Source organism: Triticum dicoccoides, chromosome 7B, assembly GCF_002162155.2.
Source record: "Triticum dicoccoides isolate Atlit2015 ecotype Zavitan chromosome 7B, WEW_v2.0, whole genome shotgun sequence".
Taxonomy (NCBI): domain Eukaryota; kingdom Viridiplantae; phylum Streptophyta; class Magnoliopsida; order Poales; family Poaceae; genus Triticum; species Triticum dicoccoides.
The window spans coordinates 27,135,854-27,149,853 of NC_041393.1; the positions used below are offsets into that span (position 1 = coordinate 27,135,854).

A 14,000-nucleotide genomic window follows, 5' to 3' on the forward strand; every position below is an offset into this window, starting at 1 on the left:
GGGCGGGGTGCGGCGACGGGGACGACGGGGACGGGGACGGCCGGTGCGGCGAAGTCGACGGGGGCGGCGACGAGGGGCGGGGACAGCCGGGGTCAGCGACGAGGGGCGGGGGTGGCGACATCGACGGGGACGACGTCGATCGGGGCTGGGCGGCGCGACGGAGGGAGGAAACAGAGAGAAGAAACAGAGGAAAACTGAATTTTTTACAAGTGTTGTATATATAGGATGGGCCTTTAGTACCGGTTGGAGCCACCAACCGGTACTAAAGGTCTGTTTTGGCCACGCCAAGCGGTGGGAAGCGCACCCCCTTTAGTACCAGGTGGTGGCTCCAACCGGTACTAAAGCCCCCCCCCTTTAGTACCGGTTGGTGCCACGACCCGGTACTAAAGGGGGTGCGCTGGCGCAGTGCGGTGCGGCAAGTTTAGTCCCACCTCGCTAGTTGAAGGGCTACCGCACTGGTTTATAAGCCCCAGTGCGGTAGCTCTGTCGAGCTCCTCTCCTAAGCAGGCCTACTGGGCCTACCTATTCATTGCTGCCATGTGGGCCTACTGGGCCTTTGCGGGCCTACCTATTCATTGCTGCCAGGTTGAGTTTCTAGTCGTATGCAGGCCGCTTTGGCCCACTAGGCTGGCTTTTTTATTTTCTTAAATTTTTTTGCTTTTTTTGTTTTATTTATTTTTGAGTTTTTTTTTGCTGCATTTAGATTTTCTTTGTGAATATTTTGCTTTAGGTACAAAAATTACAAACTTTCTGTTAGTGCCGGTAGTTTTCAAATTTGAATAGTTTAAATTTTGAATTATTTGAATTTGTGTGAATCACTAGTTTGTGAATAACTTAACATTGAAAAAAGATTTTTCAATGATTCTTTTTTCTTATGTTTAATATTAGTGTGTTTTATCATTATATTCAATTTGGTAATGCTTAGGTTATTTAAAAAATGAAATGCCTTTGTAACATTTCAATTTTCGTCGGAAACCCTGATACTTCGAAAAAGATTGTCCATTTTGTACATGAAGTGTATCCAGTTTTTGCCGTAACCCTCTCTACTTTTTTGCACATGCTATTTGTATGAAATTATGATACCATGCCAACTTTCAACCTTTTCTGAGTTCATTTCAAATGCTTTTCAATTTCAGGGTCATTTAGCTGGAAAAAATCAGTAAATGCATGAAAAGAATTTGTTCGCACATAAAATTTCTTCGCGTTTCAAATGCCAAAACACATAATTAACTACCCTAACTATTACAGACATTCCCTCCCGGGTGTGAAACACAGAAGAAAGTGATGATAGTGAAGCCGATCACATCCCAAATGTTTGGGTGTGAAACATTTTCTTCGCGTGTGTCCCTTTGCGCCGTAGCCATGGAAAATCTTCATCATTTAACTGGATGCTCGGGTCAATATTCACTGTGAATGGAGCAATTTCATCAAACTTTTCATAATCTTCTGACATGTCTGTCTTGTCATCCACTCCCACGATGTTTTTTTTCCTGAAAGAACTATGTGGCGCTTTGGCTCGTCGTATGATCCATTCACTTCCTTATCTTTTCTTTTTCTCGGCCTGGTAGACATGTCTTTCACATAAAAAACTACGCCACATCATTGGCTAGGACGAATGGTTCATATGCATACGCAAGATTGTTGAGATCCGCTGTTGTCATTCCGTACTGCGGGTCTTCCGTTACCCCGCCTCGTGTCATATTGACCCATTTGCACCGAAACAAAGGGACCTTCAAATCACCTGATCCATAGTTAAGTTCCCATATGTCCTCTATGTAACCATAATATGTTTCCTTTCCCGTGTTGGTTGTTGCATCAAAGCAGACACCACTGTTTTGGTTGGTGCTCTTCTTATCTTGGGCGATCGTATAAAATGTATTCCCATTTATCTGGTACCCTTTGAAAGTCATTATATTCGAAGATGGTAACTGGGACAACGAGTACAGGTCATTTTGAATGTCGCCATCATTCAGGGCACGTTTCTACAACAAACCGGCGAAAGTCCTCGTTTGTTCGCGTGTAATCCAGTCGTCAGACTTCTCTGGGTGTTTGGACTGTAGAAAATTCTTGTGTTCCTCCATATACAGAGCCACCAAGGCGGAATTCTGTAGAACTGTGTAGTGTGCTTCAGTGAGAGAATGCACGTCCATACATATTATTTGATGCCCTCCTAGCGTGCTTTTTCCTTCCAGTCTGCCCTTATGTCGCGATTCAGGAACACCAATCGGCTTAAGGTCAGGAATAAAGTCAATACAAAACTCAATGACCTCCTCATTTTCATGGCCCTTCGAGATGCTTCCTTCTGGCCTAGTACGGTTATGAACATATTTCTTCAAGACTCCCATGAACCTTTCAAAGGGGAACATATTGTGTAGAAATACAGGACCCAAAATGTTAATCTCTTCGCAAAGGTGAACTAGGACATGTGTCATGATGTTGAAGAAGGATGGTGGGAACACCAACTCGAAACTGACAAGACATTGCACCAAATCATTCTGTAACCTTGGTATGATTTCTGGATCGATTACCTTCTGAGAGATTGCATTGAGGAATGCACATAGCTTCACAATGGCCAATCGAATGTTTTCTGGTAGAAGCCCCCTCAATGCAACCGGAAGGAGTTGCGTCATAATCACGTGGCAGTCATGAGACTTTAGATTCTGGAACTTTTTCTCTGCCATATTTATTATTCCTTTTATATTCGACGAGAAGCCAGACGGTACCTTCATGCTGAGCAGGCATTCGAAGAAGATTTCCTTCTCTTCTTTGGTAAGAGCGTAGCTGGCCTGACCCTGATGTATGTCGTCTTTTTCGTGCATACGTTGCTGGTCCTCCCGTGCCTCTGGTGTATATTTTGTCTTCCCATACACGAGCAAAAAGCCAAGTAGGGTCACACAAAGATTCTTCGTCACGTGCATCACGTCGATTGCGGAGCGGACCTCTAGGTCTTTCCAATATGGCAGGTCCCAAAATATAGATTTCTTCTTCCACATGGGTGCGCGTCCGTCAGCGTCCTTCGGAACAGGTTGTCCGCCAGGACCCTTTCCAAAGATTACCTTCAAATCCTTGACCATATCTTGTACATCAGCACCAGTACGGTGGCGAGGCTTCATCCGGTGATCCGCCTCACCTTTGAAATGCTTGCCTTTCTTTCTTACGGGATGCCTGCTTGGAAGAAATCGACGATGTCCCAGGTACACATTCTTCTTACAACTATTCAAATATATATTGTCGGTATCATCCAAACAGTGCGTGCATCCGCGGTATCCCTTGTTTGTCTGTCCTGAAAGGTTACTGAGAGCAGGCCAATCATTGATGGTCACGAACAGCAACACCTTTAGGTTAAATTCTTCCCCCATGTGCTCATCCCACGCACGTACACCTGTTCCATTCCACAGTTGTAAGAGTTCTTCAACTAATGGCCTTAGGTACACATCAATGTCGTTGCCGGGTTGCTTAAGGCCTTGGATGAGCACTGGCATCATAATGAACTTCCACTTCATGCACAACCAAGGAGGAAGGTTATACAAACATAGAGTCACAGGCCATGTGCTATGGTTGCTGCTCTGCTCCCCAAAAGGATTAATGCCATCTGCTCTTAGACCAAACCATACGTTCCTTGGGTCACCTGCAAACTCCTCCCAATACTTTCTCTCGATTTTTCTCCACTGCGAACCGTCAGCGGGTGCTCTCAACTTTCCATCTTTCTTACGGTCTTCTGCGTGCCACCGCATCGCCTTCGCATGCTCTTTGTTTTGGAACAAACGTTTCAACCATGGTATTATAGGAGCATACCACATCACCTTGGCAGGAATCTTCTTCCTGGGGCGCTCACCCTCGACATCACCAGGGTCATCGCGGCTGATCTTATAATGCAATGCACCACATACCGGGCAAGCATTCAAATCCTCGTACTCACCGCGGTAGAGGATGCAGTCATTAGGGCATGCATGTATCTTTTGCACCTCTAACCCTAGAGGGCAGGCAACCTTCTTTGCTTCATACGTACTCTCGGGCATTTCGTTGTCCTTTGGAAGCATATTCTTTATCATTACCAGCAACTTTCCAAATCCCTTGTCAGATACACCATTCTCTGCCTTCCATTGCAGCAATTCAAGTGTGGTGCCCAACTTTTTTTTGTCAGCTTCGCAATTCGGGTACAACAATTTCTTGTGATCCTCTAACATGCGCTGCAACTTCGTCCTCTCCAGATCACTTGCGCAGTTTCTCTTTGCATCGGCAATGGCCCGACCTAGATCATCAGCGGGCTCATCTGATGCCTCTTCTTCAGCTTCTTTCTGCATTGCCGGCTCAGCTTCTTCCCCCATTGTTGTATCATCGTATTCAGGGAACCCATGGGCAGGATAGCCATCGTCGTCCTCTTCTTCTTCATTGTCTTCCACATAACCCCTATTTCTCCGTGCTTGGTCCAAACATTATAGTGAGGCATGAAACCGGACTCAACTAGGTGGACGTGAATGGTTCTTGACGTAGAGTAACTGTGACCATTCTTACAGCCAACACATGGACAAGGCATAAAACCATCCGCCTGCTTGTTTGCCTCAGCGGCAAGCAGAAAAGTATGCACACCATTAATGAACTCGGGAGAGCATCTGTCATCATACATCCATTGTCGACTCATCTTCATTACACAAGAGAAGCTCCAATAATTCCAGTCTTAGCACCTTCTTCACTAAGAACAACAACCTTTCCTCTTAAAGGGAAGAGTGACCTTGAGCTATCATATACTGCAAGTATATCTCTGAAAATTCTATCAAGAGCTTCGAAACAGTGACAGCGCACCATTGGAGCTTCATCCCACAGGACCAAGCAAGCTTTATCAAGCAAAAATCGCATCTGGGGAACCCTGGACATAGAACATCGGGTATCACCACAAATTTATATAGGTAACTTGAAGCAATAGCAAAGGTGTGACCCCTAAAGAAGCAATAGCAAGAACTATCCGAGCATCTGATCTTGGTGTTGTAATAATTGTGTTCCATAGAAACGTTTTGCCCATCAACAGTCTGAAAATCTGTGAGGAGACAACCAACCTTCTGTAGTGCATTAAAATTAGGGAGAACAAAGAAAATAATATGAGGAGAATATCATCATATGATAGTTCCTGCCTCTGAATCAGGAAAATTAAAGCAAAGACTGTCATTTACCAACTTTATGCAGGCTAAAGTAAAGCCAAGTTAGATTAACTTAGTATGCTACAAACAAATATAAATATACCAGTTCAAAAATATTTCCCTGAACACCTGAAAATTAGTATCCAATCTATGCAAGAGAAGTAAGGCATGAAGTGAAGATATCCATCTTTTATGGAAACTTTCAGTTCCATGAGAACGTTCACCAAGTCAAAAAAAATGAACTGCCATCAATCGAAGTAAACAACGAACGTGTAAAGCGCCGAGGTTGAAGAAATGTATCAGACTATCAGTACATCTACTATACCTTTGCAAAGTCCATAGTGCAGAAGCCAACCATATTGACCTCCCGTTTAATGAATCCAATGGCAGCAAACTCAGCTGCTCGTCATCCATCCCTGAATGATGACGACAGCATGGAACTGCAACTCCACATTGATTTTTGCTGGTAATAGTTGGCGCTTCATTTACCTCCTTTCTCAGTAACTCCGCCAGAATATAAAGGGCTCACTCAACAGTAAACTATCTTCAGTTACCTGCAAAGAAATTTGGCACATTACACAACAAATTAACAGTAAAGTGTAAACCAAACCAACACAACTTTTTGCAATTATGGCTTTCATTATTTATATACGTACTGTTGAACATTCTAATGCAATTCGTTTCCGAACAATTTAATATGCAGCCAAATAGTTACAACAATATCTAAAATTTTGATGTGCTTTCCTGGAATAAACCGTGGCCAAGCAATGAAAAGAATCTACACAAGGAATAAACCTGTGTGGAAGAGCAAACGTTGTAACCTCTCAAGTAGCTAGGTGAGATAAACTACTCCTGGAAATGTGACCCTATTAGTTTGAACCTGAAGGTCCTTTGAGCATCAGGTCCAACTTTTCTCAGACAAGAAATGAAAAATGGATGTTGGTTTTTGCTTTTTGTAAGGGCTGCGTTTACAATCGCCTCAATAAACCAATCTGACAAAAAAAGGATTCACAACATTTTTCTTCATGACAAAATAATAAAAAATCTCACAGAAGAATCTGCGCATAGTAAATTTCCTGGTACAGTAAAAACAGCTAGTGGAACAAAACAGTTCACCAAATGCGTATTTCGCTCTGCATAATCTGCTGCTGGTTAACAAAAGACAGAACATATTCTGGTATAGGTTCTTCCAGTTAACTTCAATTGGTTGCACAACCGAAATCAACTCAGATCAATACGCCTACAAAGTAACAGCTGAACTTACTGGGCTACCGACCTTAACCGAAGGATCACCCAGTAAAAAATTGCCAAAGCACCTTCGCAAGTCTTGCTGCGCTGCCGACCTTCTCTGATTCGCTTTCAGAATCACTTCCCGAGTCAGAATCTGCATTACCAACATAGGAAATACGATCTGAGGGCACATTTACAAACCATGATAAATATATCAAATACAGTAGGATCTTGTAGACGACTGGGACTGGCTGTTTAAAATAATTAATTGGTACAAAGAATCTGTAGTTTCCAATAATAATCTCTAAAAGGCATTTATGGTGCCCTTGCAGCTATGTATGATCCCTTGCACCACATATCAGTTTACTGTAAGAATCACTGTGCACTATCATCCTGGGTGACACTGGCATCATGATATTTTAACTATTTCATTAAGTTTCTATGGATTCTGCTACGTCTCCTGATAGCATCATACTATTTATATTCCAGTGCCTGTCATAAATAACACCCTTTGTTCTTCCCTATCCATCTCCCTTGCTACCTCTACTTAATAACAAAACAGAACGGTGGCATCAGATCCAAAACAAACTATATGGCATCCTTTGTTCTTCCCAAATCCATCTCCCTATCCGCCTCACCTTCCTCCCCTCTATGAGTTGCAGTGGCACACCACAGACGACCAACAGCTAAGCATCATGTATTCATGTATATCATCCACTTCATTTGAAGCTAAGCCAAATTAAAGAGTCAAGTATGTCAAGGTAGTACTTGGTTTCATTACCAAAGTTTAATCACTTCAAATCTAAAAGATCTTACCGGAGGGGCTTCAAAAAGACTGATTAAAAAGTATGTTCGGCTAGTGAAGCTACCAGCAACTGCAAGTCTACATCTTCGTAAACAACACAATTACTTGTTGACCTGAGAGTTCTCTACAAATCACTGAAACAACCATTCATGCCTAGGAAAGAACAGGGACGTGGCACCTAATAATTGACACAAAAAAAAGGAAATTTGGGCACATAGCGTCTCACCTCAGACTTCTCCACAAACAGCACGTCCCAAGGGGAAGGGAGGACGAGTTGTTGTTTATGAAGACAGAGGCTGCTACCAAAAATCCATATTAGCACGCATATGCATATGGGACAAACTCAATGGTAAATTAACAGATCAGAAATCTACCTTGAATATACATCTTCATTGGTGAAACACTAACATGTGAGCAAGTTAGAGCAGGAGAGCATCCTCTTGCAGGCCAAGCCGGCGACCAGCAACGTATGTTCGTCTCCTGCAGTTCCAAGACGATGGGAGCGCCGGTCAGAGAGAGAGAGGGGAGGGGGGGCCCGGAGTAGAACTGCAGCCAAGCCCCTCGCGGTGATGGAGGAGAAGGACGAGCGACGGGGGTACCTGCAGCAGACGCAGAAGGAGGAGAGACGGAGGAGCGCCGCATCTAGTGCCTGCGTGGGGCGCTGGTCGCCCTGCGCCTCTGCCTCTGTCGCTCCTTGGTCGAACTGACGGTGCATAGTGGACGGCCCCGGGGAACAGAGGGCGAGGTCCTCACCGTCGCCAGCGGTGGCGTGCACGGGAGGTCGTCGAAGAGGCTGCACTCGGATCTGACGGTCAGCGGGCGGCGCTGGCGAGCGACCCTTGGCCCGCCACATCCCCAGCGCGCACTCCTCCTGCGGCCGGCACACCTCCGGCCCGCTGAGTCATGAGGAACGGCGACGACACCACGGGCAGCTCGGCCACCTCGTCGTCTCTGCGGCCCACGCTCCTCCTCCTCTGCTTGTTCCCAATGAGGAGAAGGCGGGCGCGGCGGTGTGGTCGTGGCTTGGGCTGGAGAAAGGGAGGACAGAGGAAGAACACGGGGCGGAGACGGCGCATTGCGCTCCTCATGTCGACGGCGGCGTGAGAGAGGCGAGGGAGAGAGAGACGTGAGAGCAGAGAGAGGGAAGGGAGATAGGCGGCTAGGGTTTCACCACGGACGTGCTGGGTTTTATAGGTCTGCATGTGAAAAGACAAGAATGCCCTCGGTGGGGTATGGTAATTACAGGCGGTGGCATGAACTGGAGGGCAGCCTTGATCCGACGGCCCATATCGTTTCGTCTGAGATCCAACGGCTCGGATCGATCCATCTCACGATCCAACGGCTAGAACTCGTTTGGACACCCAATCCAACAGCCGAAAATCCAAACGCACGGGAAAGCTCCATTTTGGTCTAGACTCTAACAATGGGATAAGCTGTTGACTCGTATCGTAGCATCTGCATCCACTACAGAGTTACGCAGCAAATTCAGATGGTTGCCGTGGAAACCATGACAAGACAGCGCACTTCAACAAAGCTAAAGAAAACTGCAATTTCAGAAGACCCCCAAGCTCCAAAGCAAATTTAATGTAAAACCACACTCCGCGTAGTGAAACAAACAAACAAGCAAAGGGAGAAACAACTCCCAGAAAACACTCACACGCACGGGTTGAGAAACCGAACCAGCCCGGTTGCTGTTGCTGAGGCCCTGGCTGTTTGCTCCCGTGGGGAGCCTGTGGCCTTATCCGACGACTTGGGCGGCCCATGGCATCATCAATGCTGCCAATGCAAACAAGGCTGGATCAAAGTCCTCTTCGGGTAGGCCCACATGGAAACGGAGTTTTTTTTTCAAGAGTATGCCAAAGGCGTACCATATTTTTATAGAAGGAGAAGAAAGCAAAATTACAAGAAGTGCGGCACAAATGCGAACATTCGACACCCATGTTTTACCCAACACCAACACCAACGAAACTACACCCAGCCTAACTCCTCACAAATCGTTGTAACCCGCCGACACCGCCTGCCGCTTGCCACCATTCTTCTACCTCTATTAGCGTACAAGTGACTATATTCGAAGGAGTTTTTTGTTGTTCCACCCTATCGAAGACTCGTGCATTCCTCTGTTTCCACACAGCCTAGAGGACCGCAGTGACCGTGGTGTCAAAGCCTCTTCTGTCTGCCCCTTGAAAGCTTCTCCTCGCTCGTAGCCACCACTCTAGGGTGTTCTCAGTGGATAAAGAAAGAGGGGTATTGATCTGCGGGGTGTCCCATGTGATGTTCCATACCTCCCGAGCGTACGGGCACTACAGGAGGATGTGATCAACATTATCCTTGTCCTACAGGCAAGTGTAGCATGCTAAACTTCCATCCTGAAGACCATGCCTCGCCTTTCTATCTGACGTCCATATCTCGTACTGCATCGCCAGGCAGACAAAGAGCTTACACTTTAGAGGAGCCCGGCTTTGCAAACACACTTAGCCATGGGCGACTGGGGCCACACGCTGCATAGACTGCTATAGACAGATTTAAGGGAGTATTGTCCCGAGGCCGAGCACATCCACGTGAAAACATCCTGCTCCGATTCTATTTTGTGTACAATCGCCATCGCATGGCAAAGATGCATGCATTGCATTTCTGCCATGAAAGAGATCTCCATTTGGCAGTCCTCCATCCATCTGTCGTTGACGAGTGCCTGCTGCACAATTCTAGTGTTTTCTTTTTGACTATATACTACAAGGCAACAGCCTCACAATTCTTTATTTAAAAAAAGAACCAGAGAAGTTACAAGGTTACAAATTACAAGTAAAAAGAACAAAGAGGATACTTACAAAGAGAAACTAAGGGAGGGCAACTATCCAGGAGGTTAGGCTATTCCTATATTTACATTTGATTCTGTGAGCTAAAAGAGAAATGTCATGGACAAAATTTCTCCTCCAACATCTGAAGGAAGGCAGCTCATTTATGAAGATCTTCCCATTCCTTTGAGTCCAAATATTCCATGTGGCAGTGAAGAGTACCTCTATGAAAAATGGGAAACCAAAATCCTTCCTAGCAGATAAAGCCATCTCATAGGTAGTCTGGTTTGGTTGAAGAATCCATGAAATGTCAAGGTAATTCCAGACCCGCTGACTGAAGTTGCATGCAAAGAAAAGGTGGCACGGTCTTCATGACAGGCAGAATTACACATTACACATGTGTCATCTTGGATATTCCAATGACGTCATTGCATCATGTCTCTAGTGTTGAGCCGATCCATCAAAAGGAGCCGGCCAAAAACCTTGAATTTGAGAGTGCATGAACATTTCCAGATCCACTTAAATACGGGATCAACCACAATATGTGAGAAGCAGGACATATAGTAGATCCTTGACTGATATTCTTCAGGATTAGATGGCCATTTCGAAATGTCCTTCCCTTCCTCCTAAAGGTTGATCAGCGGCTGCAAATATTGGAGTTGGGTGAATTCCTGGAAAGCTTCAGCCGACAGGGGCAGGTGGAAATTGTCGGTTAGGTCAGGCAGCTCCATAAGTTCCTTAATGGTGATCGTATCATCAATCACATAGGAATGCAGCCTCGGGAACCGACGATGCATGAGGACGACATTATTTCCAAGTTGCCAGCGATCCAGCCAGAAGACCACCGTATCACCAGCACGCACGTGTGGCACAGCCAACTTGCAAAAACTATCGTATAGCTTCAAAACATCCCTCTACCAGAAAGAACCACAGTTCTGGGTGACTTCTGGCGGTGATGAGGCATAGCATGTGTCCCAAATGAGTGTGACCCAGAGCACATCTGTTGGGGAACGTAGTAATTTCAAAAAAAATTCCTACGCACATGCAGGATCATGGTGATGGCATAGCAACGAGAGGGGAGAGTGTTGTCCATGTACCCTCGTAGACCGTAAGTGGAAGCGTTATGACAACGCGGTTGATGTAGTCGTACGTCTTCACGATCCGACCTATCCAAGTACCGAACATACGGCACCTCTGAGTTTAGCACACGTTCAGCTTGATGACGATCCCCGGACTCCGATCCAGCAAAGTGTCGGGGATGAGTTCTGTCAGCACGACGGCGTGGTGATGATGATGATGTTCTACCGGCGCAGGGCTTCGCCTAAACACCGCGACGATATGACCGAGGTGGAATATGGTGGAGGGGGCACCGCACACGGCTAAGGCACGATCCGTAGATCAACTTGTGTGTCGTCCTAGAGGTGCCCCCCTGCCCCCGTATATAAAGGAGCAAGGGGGGAGGGGGCGGCCGGCCTAGGAGGGGCGTGCCAAGGGGAGTCCTACTCCCACCGGGAGTAGGACTCCCTCCTTCCTTGTTGGAGTAGGAGAAGGGGGGAAAGAGGGGGAGAGGAGGAAGGAAAGGGGGGCCGCACCCCTTGTCCAATTCGGACCAGAGGGGGGCTGCACGCCTCCTTCCTTTCGGCCTCTCTCCTCTATTCCCGTATGGCCCAATAAGGCCCATATACTCCCCGGCGAATTCTGTAACTCTCCGGTACTCCGAAAAATACCCGAATCACTCGGAACCTTTCCGAACTCCGAATATAGTCGTCCAATATATCGATCTTTACGTCTCGACCATTTCAAGACTCCTCGTCATGTCCCCGATCTCATCCGGAACTCCGAACTCCCTCGGTACATCAAAACTCATAAACTCATAATATAACTGTCATCGAAACCTTAAGCGTGTGGATCCTACGGGTTCGAGAACTATGTAGACATGACCTAGAACTATTCTCGGTCAATAACCAATAGCGGAACCTGGATGTCCATATTGGTTCCTACATATTCTACGAAGATCTTTATCGGTCAAACCGCATAATAACATACGTTCTTCCCTTTGTCATCGGTATGTTACTTGCCCAAGATTCGATCGTCGGTATCCAATACCTAGTTCAATCTCGCTACCGGCAAGTCTCTTTACTCGTTCCGTAATACATCATTTCATAACTAGCTCATTAGTTACAATGCTTGCAAGGCTTAAGTGATGTGTATTACCGAGAGGGCCCAGAGATACCTCTCCGACAATCGGAGTGACAAAACCTAATCTCGAATTATGCCAACTCAACATGTACCTTTGGAGACACCTGTAGAGCACCTTTATAATCACCCAGTTACGTTGTGATGTTTGGTAGCACACAAAGTGTTCCTCCGGTAAACGGGAGTTGCATAATCTCATAGTTACAGGAACATGTACAAGTCATGAAGAAAGCAATAGCAACATACCAAACGATCAAGTGCTAAGCTAACGGAAATGGGTCAAGTCAATCATATCATTCTTCTAATGATGTGATCCCGTTAATCAAATGACAACTCATTTGTCCATGGCTAGGAAACATAACCATCTTTGATAAACGAGCTAGTCAAGTAGAGGCATACTAGTGACACTATGTTTGTCTATGTATTCACACATGTATTATGTTTCCGGTTAATACAATTCTAGCATGAATAATAAACATTTATCATGATATAAGGAAATAAATAATAACTTTATTATTGCCTCTAGGGCATATTTCCTTCAGTCTCCCACTTGCACTAGAGTCAATAATCTAGTTCACATCATCATGTGATTCAACACCAATATTCACATCTGTATGTGATTAACACTCATAGTTCACATCGTCATGTGATCAACACCCAAAGGGTTTACTAGCGTCAATAATCTAGTTCACATCGCTATGTGATTAACACCCAAAAGAGTACTAAGGTATGATCATGTTTTGCTTGTGAGAGGAGTTTAGTCAACGGGTCTATCACATTCAGAGCTGTATGTATTTTGCAAATATTCTATGTCCACAATGCTCTGCACGGAGCTACTCTAGCTAATTGCTCCCACTTTCAATATATATCCAGATTGAGACTTAGAGTCATCTGGATTGGTGTAAAAGCTTGCATCATTGTAACTTTTTACGACTGGCTCTTTTATCACCTCCATAATCGAGAAACATCTCCTTAGTCCTCACTAAGGATATTCTTGACCGTTCTTCTAGTGATATACTTTTAGATCAAAATTGTATTCCTTTGCCAAACTCAGAGCAAGGTATACAATAGGTCTAGTACACAGCATAGCATACTTTATAGAACCTATGACTGAGGCATAGGGAATGACTGTTCATTCGTTTCTATTTTCTGCCATGGTCGGGTTTTGAGTCTTACTCAACTTCATGTTGGAGAACGTAGTAATTTCAGAAAATTTCCTACGCACACGCAAGATCATGGTGATGGCATAGCAACGAGAGGGGAGAGTGTTCGTCCACGTACCCCCGTAGACCGTAAGCAGAAGCGTTATGACAACGCGGTTGATGTAGTCGTACGTCTTCACGATCCGACCGATCCAAGCACCGAACATACGGCACCTCCGAGTTCAGCACACGTTCAGCTCGATGACGATCCCCGGGCTCCGATCCAGCAAAGCTTCGGGGATGAGTTCCGTCAGCACGACGGCGTGGTGACGATGATGATGTTCTACCGGCGCAGGGCTTTGCCTAAACTCCACGACGATATGACCGACGTGGAATATGGTGGAGGGGGGCACCGCACACGGCTAAGGAACGATCCGTAGATCAACTTGTGTCTTCTGGGGTGCCCCCCTACCCCCGTATATAAAGGAGGGAGGGGGAGGTGCGGCCGGCCCCCTTGGGGTGCGCCTGGAGGAGTCCTACTCCCATCGGGAGTAGGCCTCCCCCCTCTTGCCTTGGTGGAGAAGGAAAGGGGGAGGGGAAAGAGGAAAGGGGGGCGCCGCCCCCCTTCCTTCTCCTATTCAGACTAGGGGGGGAGGGGGCGCGTGGCCTGCCCTGGCCGGCCCTCCTCTTCTCCCTCATG

General features: G+C 46.1%; 1 long non-coding RNA gene across 2 annotated transcripts; it reads right to left on the reverse strand.

The window, feature by feature from the left end:
* Window positions 1-4,599: 4,599 nt before the first annotated feature.
* On the reverse strand, window positions 4,600-8,316 carry LOC119340132. 2 transcript variants are annotated; one of them, XR_005164393.1, is made up of 6 exons: window positions 7,770-8,316; window positions 7,545-7,650; window positions 7,397-7,466; window positions 6,412-6,519; window positions 5,461-5,689; window positions 4,600-4,867 (listed from the first exon to the last, which is right to left on the reverse strand). It is a non-coding gene; the product is annotated as an uncharacterized LOC119340132 (long non-coding RNA). The 2 variants fall into 2 exon arrangements; XR_005164392.1 differs by lacking the exon at window positions 4,600-4,867 and having other exon boundaries at window positions 4,904-5,689.
* Between the last annotated feature and the right edge of the window lie 5,684 nt (window positions 8,317-14,000).